The sequence below is a fragment of the Macadamia integrifolia genome, unplaced genomic scaffold, assembly GCF_013358625.1.
Source record: "Macadamia integrifolia cultivar HAES 741 unplaced genomic scaffold, SCU_Mint_v3 scaffold2303, whole genome shotgun sequence".
Taxonomy (NCBI): Eukaryota; Viridiplantae; Streptophyta; class Magnoliopsida; order Proteales; family Proteaceae; genus Macadamia; species Macadamia integrifolia.
In genome coordinates this window covers 93,650-106,425 of record NW_024868625.1, presented here as the reverse complement: position 1 = coordinate 106,425, position 12,776 = coordinate 93,650, and positions in this window count along the sequence as shown.

Genomic DNA, 12,776 nt, shown 5'->3' with positions numbered 1-12,776 from the left:
CAGAAACGGCGAAACAAGTTGAACTTGTTTCGCCTGGGTCGTTTCTTGAACCATAAATAATTAAAAATTTATATTTCTAATTCTAAAAATAAGTGAAATGAAATAATTTTATCAAACGCTTTTTACTCCGTTTCTGCTTTTTCTGGAAACAGAAACACGTTTCTTGAAACGCTATCATACGGGCCTTAAATCCTTGATTTTTGACAATTAGGGCCATGTTTACTTGTTCTTCCACCAACGATTGAAATTTAAATAAAAAAGATTTCAGATACTTGAGATCTTAGCATAAGTTAAAAAACTGTAAATGAGATTAATGTGAATAATTATACCTAAAGTGCACCAGGAGAACATCTATTAGTGTGGATGGGGGTTGAAAGGACATCAGAGTCCCACTCTCCACATTTAGTTGGATTTTTGAAAGGTGTAAATATTATCTTCTTACCAGTCATGAACCTACATAACAATCACCACTGTCAAAATGATAACTAGGATCCTTTATCACGGGACACGGTGTAGATCCAAGGGCAAGGAGCACCTTGGACTGCGTATCCATGCCTTTGGGTCTACGCTACAGACGAGCTGGACCCCCACCCCGCTGCCAAAAAAAAAACCCATTGATTTTGTCTCCAAAATGCGCAACAAATATCATTCCGACCCATGGCATTAGGGGTGTCAACCGGTCGGGCCGGTTTGATTTCGATCGGGCTTGAAGACTTTCAAAGGTTACACCGTGTCCGCCCATTTAACTAATCGGGCTTAGTTATTGAGGGCATGGTACACTTTATATTCGGTCGGTCGGTCTCGGGTTATATCGGGCTACCTTAATCGGGCTTTAGTCGAGCCTTAATCGGGCTACGGACATGTTTAATGTTAAACGGGCTTTAACCGGTTTTTAAACGAGCCCTCTTTAAAATGTGCTCTTATATTTCGGCCCACTCATGCAAACCCAAAAAAATGAAAATAAATCAATAAATGATACCAAATATAACCATTATTTAAAATGTGAACATGTCTTTACTTTTTAGTTTTTATTCTTTAATTTGGGGGGTAAAATAGGTATTCTACAATCATTAAAGGGTCGGGCCAAGTCGGTGCATAATAGTCCGGTCTCAGTCAGGCGTTATTCGATCGGTTTCGGTCGGGCGCCCGACGGTCCAAGTAGCAAAACCGAGACCGACCATTTATAAAAGGGTCGAGCTCAAGCCCAACACGTTTAATAAACGGTCAGGGCTGGGCCGATCTATAAATGGTCGGTCCCGATCGATTTAGTCGGTTCGGGCCACGAATTGACACCCCTACATGGAATCAAGTATCGGTATCGGATAGGCTGGATTGGCTGTATTGAATCGGTATCGACTGAAACCGATCCTAAGACGGGTATCGGTATCGTCCTAGGTATCGGATACAGATCCGGATCGGTCGATCCGACCCGATCGGTTAAAAAATATTTTTCTTAAAAACTCATAAAAGACGAACAGGAGAGAGAGAGAGAGAGAGAGAGAGCTCTGGCGATGGCGTTTAGGGTTCGGATCTGTTTCTGCATTTTCGTTTTCTGTCTTTTCGTTTCGTTTCATGGATTAGTCTCTGCTTCCAAGTTCTATGATACTGTTAACAAGCATAGCTTCATAGTCGTTTTTTGTGGTTTCTCTGCTAGAAACAGATTCTCCCATGGCAGAGGATGTCTTGGTGGCAACAACCGGGGACGGAGGAATTGGGAACATTTACAAACTAATGCTTGATTCTGCAGTTGAGGACTGTAGAAAGCGTTGATTGGTTTGCAATGGATGCAATCATGCAAAGGAGGAAGCAGGCAAGATTGCATCTGATTAAGAGCATGGGGACTCTTAATTTTTGAAATTCCCGTATTTATCTAGCTGGGATGAGTCGCAGTACGCTCAGGGCTTAGGGTTTTTCGTATAATAGGATTTTATCACTAATATTCTTCCTGCCAGGGGTCTTTGTTTATCCTTGGTTGTCTTCTGAGTTCTGATCGGTCTTTGTCATCTCTGTGTGCAAAATTCCGTTCCTACATATTTTAGATCTAATGTTTTACTTCTGATTGTAGATTTAAAATCGTGATCTTTTAGTTTCCGGAAGCAACAAATTTTTTAGGTTTTTTTTTTTTTCACCGATCCTGACCGATACCATGACCGATCCGAGAAATGTGTACGATTTCCGATCTTTACCGATACCGATACCGGTTTTAAAACCCTGTTCCGACCGCCTTTCTGAATCACAATGCGAGGTGACAATCAATAATTAGTATTTTAAATTGATTGTTTTAGTTAAGCATTAGTAGTATCGGACCTCTTTGATCCGTCTCAAATCTCAGTTGATTCACATCTCTCTCTCTATGCAGTCCACTTCTTTCAGAAGCTCAAACACTCTTATCTTGATTAGAAATATCTGAAAAATGATCCAGGACCACAACGTAATTGGTTTCCTAATAAGAGAAAATGGGTTTGAGTTTCTTTAGAGAAAGAGAGGATGTGAGATGGAGACTTGGATCTTAAGTGGGATATTAGAAGACGTATGTGAATGGGAACGAGAGGGACGTGAGTGCAACTAAGAAGAAAGATATTTAATATTGAAGTGATAAGATTCCTATATTTTGGAAATAGAAGGTTATTTTATTAGGAATGGTATATTTTATCGAGTGATAAGTCTAAGTGGAGGGCAAAGTTACGAGAGAGAGAGAGAGAGAGAGAGAGAGAGAGAGAGATGTTTTTTAATAAGAAAAAATTATAAGATAAAAATGGAAGGAGAGGATGTAAGATAGAAAGACCCCAACAGATTTAGTTTCTTAATTAATAGGAGAAAAATGTAATTGAGTGGAGTTTCTTGAGAAAGGGTATCAATAATTTAAATAATAAAAAAAAAAAAGGTAAAGAGAAAATGGACATGAAGGAGGGATAGTAGTTTTCTCTCACTTTCTCTTTTCTTCTTTATTTCCAAGCTGATGCTATGTTATGGACTAATAATTTTAGAAGGTAATTTTCTTTCATTCACGGTCAAGGGGATCAATGGGTTCAGTTGGAGGCCGTTTGCTAACACTCTAGGAGAATGTTTCTGGTGTTCTTCTATTCTGTGGGAATGCAAATAAAACAGAAATACGTTTGGCATGTCCAGTTCATTTTTATACTCCCGCGGAATGAACCAATGAAAAAGAATGACTAAAGAGTAAATTGCAAGAATACCAAAAAGCTACTTTGTCTATTCTTCTACTAACTTAAAAAAACAAAAACCCTCCAAAGCCCTTTACCTTTGTCCAACTACTTCCCGATAAAAAATACCAAAACCCCATCTTCCCTTGCAAGAAGCCCTAGAAAAGGGGTCGTAGGCTCACAATCGTGGATTCATCTTCTTGGAAGAGGTTCTCTCTCTCTCTCTCTCTCTCTCTCTCTCTCTCTCTCTCTCTCTCTCTCTCTCTCTCTCTCTCTCTCTCTTTCTCGGTTTCTCTCTGTCTCTCATGTTTCAAAACCCTCTCTTGGAGGATGTTCTCCAGCAAAAGGGGCTTCATTGTGTACTAAAACCAATTTTAGAAGCCAAAATTTGATGAACATGGGGAGCTGTTCAAGTTTTAAAAAAAATTCATGTGAACAAGAAGTCAAGACATTACGTTGGTTTCGGTTCTTTCTCAAGGATGCTTTTCCATTTGACAATATGAGAAACTTTGAGGTTCAACATACTTATTTCATATATAATTATTTAAGAGATTAGGGGAGGTAGTGTTAGCAAATAAACACAGCCATGAATTTGGAGGTTGTGATAGGGTTAGGGGTTTTGGTAGAAGAAAGTAGTGCAAGTTCACTGAGCGTATAGACTTCATGGATATAATGTCAGCTTGGTAAGCCTTCAGCACTTCTAAACTGATAGATTTTCAACTTCAGTCATTTAGTTGTTTGATTTAGGATTGAGAGCATTTTTTAATTTGTTTTGAGCAACAATATTTCTCTATCAATCTAGATTACGAAACAGGGTCAAGTACTTGTCTGTCAGTTTTTGACATGGATACAAGGTGTCTGAAACAGCAGCCTAATTATTTACATTGTGTATAGCAATTAGTTTTATCTTAGGTGTGACTAAATAATGTCTTCCTTTTGTTCTCCCCTACCCCAATTTTAAAGAAAAATAAAAATCGAATTCCCAACAGTCTTTTCTTGTATGTGAGCTTCTGAGACATTTTCTTATAGCTAGAAGAATGGAAAAGAGAGTAGTATGCTAGTTTGTGGGTTCTTGATAATTTTTTGGTAATCCCTGTAAATTTTGGTAGATTATTTCATCTCTATTCTCTTTATTATGTCTAGAAACTCCCCCCACCTTTCTCTCTCTTACCCACTTAACTTGATATCACTCTGTTGGTTTTCAATTTTTGCAGAATATCTACTTTAATATCTATTTCCTCTTCTATAAACTTATAAAGTTGCCTTTAATTGATATCCATTCATCATATTCTCTTTTCTGAATTCTAAAAATATGCCATAGATTGGATTTTATGAAACATAATTAAAAAAACCGTGGACTGTAAAACTATCATCAATGAAGGTTATTGGACCCAATTGCTCTATTTAACATTGTGCCCCTGAATATGTATTCTTTTCTAACACCTTTTGTTAACCATTGTAGTGTTGTTCCGATTGGGCTTCAGTCCCATGCTTTAGCATGTATTGCACACACTTTCTTCTATTCAAGAATTCTTAGTTAAGCATGCCTTCTTTTTTACTTTGAAGCAAGCTCTGTGGCTAGGTCTCATAGTGACATGTAAATTTCAACTCTACTTGATAGGTCTTTAGGGGATATGAGTTGTTTTTTGTTCAATGGCAATATGATGGGGATTTTTTTAAATATATGTTTGTCTATAAGAAAATGTCAACATATTTTCAAGAGAGAGAGAGAGATAAATGAATACTATGGTAGGAGGAAGCAAAGGCATGTATTTCTATTTTTAGGCTATAATGAGATGTGTTTCTATTTTTAGGGTAATGGCATCTACTTCGAGAGCTAATAACGAGGCAGCAAAATGGACTCAAAGAGAACAAGATTATCTCCTGAAATTAATAGTTGAACAAGTGAAAGTTGGTAACAAGAGTTCCAGCACTTTCAATAAAGGAGAGTGGAACAATATCAAGAAAGGGCTTGAGGAAAAAGCTAATTGGCCATTTACGATAGTTCAATTGAGGAATAAGATGAATAAAATATGATTCGATTACAGAGCTTTCAAGAAACTACTGAATACTACAAGTTTTGGCTGGAATTCTGTGACTAGGACCTGTACAGTTGAAGATGAGAGTGTTTGGGATGTAAAAATCAAGGTATATTGTACTTTATATGATTTTTTAATCTTGGTTGTAATTTTATCTAATAGCTAGTTTGTAAAATTTTCAGGCAAATCCTAATTGGTCAAAGTTTAGGAGGAATGGGCTACCACATTGGCCTGAACTATATATAATTTTTGGGGATTCATATGCTAGTGGGAGAGGAGGATTCGAGAATGAATCTGATTTCAGGTTTGAAGAGGAATCGAGAGGTGTTGATGATGATGTGGATGCAGATGTAGATGTAATTCCAACTACTCCATTGGCTAATACATTGCCAACAGGTTATTATGAAAGCCAAGATCCAGGAACTGATCGTTCTAGAGTCAACAGAAGACTTGATAGGACACCTATAGGATATAGAAAGAAGAGTAGGACAACTGGTATTGAACGAGCCATACAGACCCTAGCTGAGTCAATAGCAAACAAGAATATTACAACCCCTAACTCAACTTCAATGGGTCTCACTCCAAATACCACAGATTTCAGCACTTCTACTTGTGTTAGATTATTGGAACCCATGGATGATATTCCAAGAGAGTTTTATATTAAGGGGTGCAAGAGGATATTGGTGGACCAAGAATGGAGAGAATTATTCATTACCCTCAAGGATGAAACGAAACAATTGGTTTTTGACGTGTAAGATTGATGGATGATAATCTAACCTTTTTTTTTTTTAATATGGATGATTGTAATGAAATACATTTAAGACCTTTTGTAGTATGATTGATATATTTTGTTAGGTACACTTGATGTAAAAGTGTAATATGATTATTTACACTTTATGCTACTTTGGATGTCTTTTGTTTTAAATACTTATTACATCATCTGATAATTATACATGTTGGATGATTATAGTTTTATAGATCTTTTGGTACATTCATTAGGGGATAAACATTTGTATGATACTAACAAGTTTAAAATTTATATTGAATCAGTTATAGCAAATATCAATAATACTCCAATAATATCCTCCAATGACGACGATGGAGAAGAATTGATTCTCGTAACATTGTTGATAGCACAATATCATTATTCCAGCAATCTATACACTAGAGAACCACGCAGGGATAGTGCATTCACAGAGGCCGCATGGGTACATGAGGTGTTGTATAGACATGCAAACCGCTGTTACAAAGAATTTGGCAAGGAACGACATGTGTTTTTAAATTTATGCCTATTAATGAGACATCGTGGTTGGTTACAAGACAGTCGCATTATTAGGGTAGATGAGCAATTGGCAATGTTCATGTTTAGAATAACAAGAATAGGTACTACTAATAGAGCAGTTGATGAGAGATTCCAGTATTCAGGACAGACTGTCAGTTATTACTTTGGCAAAGTATTGCAAGGGGTGCTTAAGCTTTCTAAGGAATATATCAAAGCCCCATCGTTTGATGAGATTCCTATGGAAATAATTGCAAACAACAAATGGTGGCCATATTTTAAGGTAAAATGAAAATTTTCTTTCTAATAAGTTTACATCACTTTTTAACTTATGGTCGTTTTTTGTTTTACATAATAACACTTTTGGTTTTTTTTTTTTTCTTTTATTTTATTTTAATTAGGATTGTATTGGTACTATAGATGATACACATGTTACTACTATAGTTTCCAAGGGAAAACATATCCCATATCGAGGACTGAAAGGGATAATAACTCAAAATGTGATGTGTGCTTGCTTGTTTGACATGAAGTTTACTTTTGAATATGTGGATTGGGAAGGCAATACAAATGGTTGTCGTGTATTCAATAGAGCCCTAAAAGATCCTACCTTGCGATTTCCTCATCCTCCCCAAGGTATATCAATGCCCAAATTATCATGTATGCAAATGATTATTGTGTATGTTTTTAATGTCTTGCTTTATCATATTGTAGGGAAGTATTATGTTGTAGACTCAGGATATGCGAGTAGGAATGGATATTTGACACCATTCAAAGGAGAGAGATATCATATACCAGATTATAATGGAGGAAGAAGACAACCCATAAGTACTAAGGAATTGCTTAATTATAGACATTCTTCTTTAAGGAATCATATTGAATGTTGTTTTGGGATTTTAAAATCAAGATTCCCTATTTTAAAAAACATGCCTTAATTCTCACTTAATTACCAAAGTTTTATTGTGATAGGTTGTTGTGGACCTCATAACTATATCAAATCTGAATAAATAGCAGATGCACTTTTTCAACAATTCGGGAAAGATGACTACTACGATCCTAATGAAGAGAGAGTCAGGGTAGTCAATATTCACGGAGAATAAGAAGATGGTGATGTTGCTGGTACTTCTACTACAATTTATCAAGGTAGCCAACGTTTACAAGGAAGACAGAAGAATGAACTAATGATACAAATAGCAAATCAGATGGCAGTAGATAAGGGTTATCCCCTAATTTGATTGTTTATGTAATAAAATTTCAAGACAACTATTTGCAGCTATGATTTTTATTTTGTAATTCCTATAAACTTGAATAGTAAACTTTTGCATTTTTATCAAGCTAAATGTGAAAACTCTTTATGCTTCTATTTTGTTATTTTCTTTAAGTAATAGTATTTTAAAAGATAATTTCATAAACAAATTATTTCCTTATTTAAGTTAAATTTGACCATAATAGCATGTATGTAATTATTGATTTTATTGTTGAAAAGTGAATTTATATAAAGTGTTTGTCAAACGTTGTTTTGTTCTTTTCCTGTTCTAAGGACATTTCTGAAATAGTTTTACCAAACGCTGTTTCTATTCCGCCAGAGTGTCTTCACAACATGGAATCGAAAAAGAACACTCTCCAGGAATATAAGTGTTATCAAACGGCCCCTTGATGTCCATAGAGTATTGGAGAACACTCGAGAGATATTATCAACTTGGGACATAAGGAGCAAAGCATTTATGATCCTTGATGGGTGTACTTTTCTTTTATAAAAACTTTTTTCAATAACCCCATATCAAATTTTAAAATTTAACATATCATCACTATTTATTTTTTTCTTTTCGGTGGAAAAGAAAAGAAAGAAACCTAATGAAATACAAATTAGTTATATTTTCATCTATAGTAATCGACATTATATATCTAGCCTTGTAAGCTACCCAACTAACCATAGAAAAAAAAATGTAACCTTCAGAGTTAAAGTTACATCAAACATCAAACATCAAACAAAATGAGTATAGATATTCAATAGAACTTGGAATAAACCCCATGGCCATCCAGCCTGATTACCATGCGTTACCCACTTAACAAGATTAGTATTGTCTATCCACTTCTCTATTCTTTGGTACCCTTTTGCCCTATTGGTTGCAAAAGCTTACAGAATATCTCTGGTCTTCGGTGCCAATTAGTTCCCTACAAGCACACTTGATATCTAAAAATAAACATATAACAAAGAACAGATGAAACAAAATTGATTGAATGACAATAGAGCAAGAACGATTGGAGAAAAGAACACCTTGAGTTTAGCTCCACTGGTCCAAAAACGTTGTATGTTAGTAGATTTCTCCAACTCGAGTCTTCCTTAGATTGATATATTATAGAAGTGTCACTAGGCCAGGTTGGACTGGGTTAAACTGTTATGTATTATATATAATAGAGCCAAAAGAATAACCCTATAGTGTATAGAATACAAGATTGAATAAAAGAATGAATCAATCACATACATGTTGAGTGTGAGTGGAGTCCCTAAAGTAATATCAAAGTTTTTCTCACGAACTGCGATGAAAAACCAAGCAATAGGAGTCTTTCTTACTGAGATTTTCTGTAGCCTCTTATTCTGTGATTTTTTTCTCTATTTCTACACTTACTCTTGTGAGAAAGCAGTGCTCATAAAATAAATAATTGTGCAAGTAATCATCAGTATTCTATTTATAATAGAATCCCTAAAATCATATTCTACTCTCACATTAGAAAATGTTAGAAGTTTCTTAATCAGAGTGGGCATATAACCTCTCGAGCCCAATGGGTCAATCAGTGTCAGTTAAGTCCACAAAAGAATCCTAACATAAACGTGACTACATGTAATAAAAAAAAAAAGTTATGGAAAAACACACTTATTTTGATAGGATATAGACCTGCCTTGTGCCCCCACCTTCTCTTCCCTTGTCATGAAAAGTAAAAGGCACAAGAAGATGTCATACTCATTACCAACGGTAGTCGCGTGCAAGAATGTGCAAGATGCATGCTTGACACATGCACATGACCTTCCATAGTCTTTGGCGTTTGGGCGAAGCAAGCATCACACATTCACATAGATTGTGGGACCAACACACTCTTACGTCCATATGTAATTGTCATTTCGTGACATCCAATTATTAGAACACGTGTAATTCATCAGTGCTTTTGATCGAATGCTGATGTGGCCTACATTGCTACATTGACATAGAAGACGATCTGTACAACCACAAGTGAGAGTTAAAACTCCCTCAATTTCCCCATGGTGGAACACTAATATCATTTCTCAAAATAGCATCGTTGACCATAATGGATGTATGTTGAATTGTTGATCATCTCCATTACTGTTTCTTTCATTTATACCTATCCAACAGTGTCCAGAAGTGGTTTCACAAAATTCTTTCAAGAAAGAGATTCACACTATCAATGTGGGGATAATTTCTCATGCCCCCTACCGACGAAATTCTATTCAACGTCCCTATCGGTGTGACTTGAGAGATCCCCACATTTTTAATGCAAGATGCAAGGGAGGAAATGCGCACAATTATATACAAAGGAGCCCACCTAGCCAAGAAGAGAGAGAGAGAGAGAGATAGAGAGTGTGTGTGACGGTGGAGTAGAAGGTTCACATGAGGAGGGAGAAAGAAAAAATGCATTTAGGCTCTGTTTGGTAGTCAAGAGAAGTAAAGAAAATAAATTTAAAAAAAAAATTCTAAAAAATAAGAAACAAAAATGAAATGAAATGAAATGGAAAGAAAATTAAAAAATTATGTCTGCTTGACTGCCAATAGAAAAAAAGAAAATAGGATTTTTTTTTTAGACAGGAATTTTGTTTCACAGCACAAAAAATCTACTTCATCATTCCCAAGGTAAATTTTGAAATAAAAAAAAAATTCTCTTGACTCAATACATATCAAATACAATGAAAATTTTTTAAACTGAGAAAATAGTACAATTTTAATTTGTACTTTTTTTTTTTTCTCTTGACTACAGAAAACAGCCATAGTCTCGTAATAGACTGAGAGGTATATATGCTTTAATCCATCCAACTATCCTCTTAAAAAAAAAAAACTATTTTTTTCTTTTATTGGTAGTCAAATATTTATATCTTTTCTTTTATTGGTATTTTTTCTTTTTTTATAGATTTTTTTTTCCTTTATCTTCTTTGGCTACCAAACACAGCCTTAGTCTCTCTGACCGGTTTTGGCCGGGATGCCAAATAAATCCAAACCTTAAATGGACCTCTTAAAAAGAGATTGCATTCTTTTGGTAGAAATGGTCCAAAAGGTGCGGGCCAGCCGATCCGGAATCTAGATGTTTTTGTCTTGGTTGAACATTTCAATCTGAAGATGGGCGGTCGAGATGCTTTCCTCAGGTCCAGCTTTACTGCGGTTGTTAACCATACGGGGGAAATCCAAGAAAAAGACTCGCATATAGGTGATCAGGATCTAGCACGTTATAGACACTTATTAAGGTAAATGGTCCATTCGTCACCACCCACTTTGATCACCTTAATTTGCGGGAAGAAAGCAACGTGTCAATTCGTCGTCGGCGGAAGGTGGGAAGTATAACTTAGACGGCACTCGAGAACTCTCTCAAGGCCACAATGCACAGCGACACGTGCGAGAATTGGAACAGCACGACGTAATGGGCTCTGACCACGTTCCTCTTGTCGACACGCTGCCACCGCCACGTGGTTGTCCATTACCTTGATGAAAGCTGGAAAACAATTAAGAAAATATAAAAAGGAAAATTGTCCACATCATCTCCAATCTTGATATCCCCACATCTTCTAGAAGAGAGGAGATTCATCTACCGCTCTTCCTTTATAATCGCCATCCGACTTCAACAAAATTACAATTACACCCTCTCTTGCCCAAAATACGGGGTTGAAATTGTCTGCAATTCCGATCTTGTACAATTTCATATAATACCACCTTCAAGCGGTGACACGTGTATTGATACCAATACAATGGTCCAAATTTGGTACAACTAATAAAACATTAAATTAATGAAGAGGCATTTAAATCAGATCTGGACTATTGCATTGGTATCAATACACGTGTCACCCCCTGAAGATGGTATTGCACGAAATTGTACGATATCAGAATTGCAGACGATTTTTTTCCCAAAATACGTCTCTTCTTGGTTAGGAAACAATAAAAAATCTCATCCATTGGATATAATTTTCCTCTCTTTCTCTTTTCCTTTTCTCATTTAATATGTTGTTCTTCTTCCCTCCTTATTAGACATATCACTTCACTACCGCTATTAAATTGTTCCCACCTTCTCTCTCCTTGATTAGATTGAAAACTCAACACCCATATTGATGGGGTTGAAATCGTCTACAATTCTGATCTCGTATAATTCTGTGTAATACTATTTTTAGGGGGTGACACGTGTATTGATACCAATACAATGGTCCAGATCTGGTACAACTAATAAAACATTAAATCAGTGAAGAGGCATTTAAATCAGATCTATACCATTGCATTAACATCAATACACGTATCACCCGCTGAAGGTGGTATTTCATGAAATTGTACAATATCGAAATTACAGACGATTTTTTTCCATGTTGATGTCATCAATTAATTTGAATACCAAATGACACAGTCAAGTAATATAGGAGTAAAAATTAACCATAAACTTTTGACTTAGGTCTATATAGACAGTTTCCTCCTTGCTTGAATGATAATACCCAAAAAAAAAAAAAAAAACCAACATGACTTTTTTTTTTTTGGGTTAAGGGAGAGGTGCATGATTTGGTTTCAGTTCTAGGAAGGATTTACGAATGATTTTTTTGGTAGAAATAGTTTACCATTGATGAAAGAAATATTTAAGAAATTTTTTATGCATGTTTTTTTTTCCAAACAAATCGAACAACATAAAATGAAATATGAAAAATTGATAGTCATGGTGAGTTATATGGTTGTGATGAAATATTAAATTTTATTTATAAAATTACAATAAAAAAAATCATATTTCCCCGAAAGATAGGTAAAATTTCACAGTACTTAAATGGGAAGGGATTTATTTGTGTATTGGGAGATTCTCTCCAATCACCAATTTGTAAAATCGGGGGTTTTGGGTATTTCGATGGGGACTTTCGTAGCTATCTAATGATTTTGTGCATGCAAGTGCACCATGCCCAAAATCTCTTGCATTGCTTACTAAATGAGATAATTTCAATGTATGGATAATTTAAAAATGACCATTCCATCCAATGGTTAGAATAACCATATCATATGTTGATATGACATTATTTTTCTACAAGATGTGTAAGGAGTAAGAACCAAT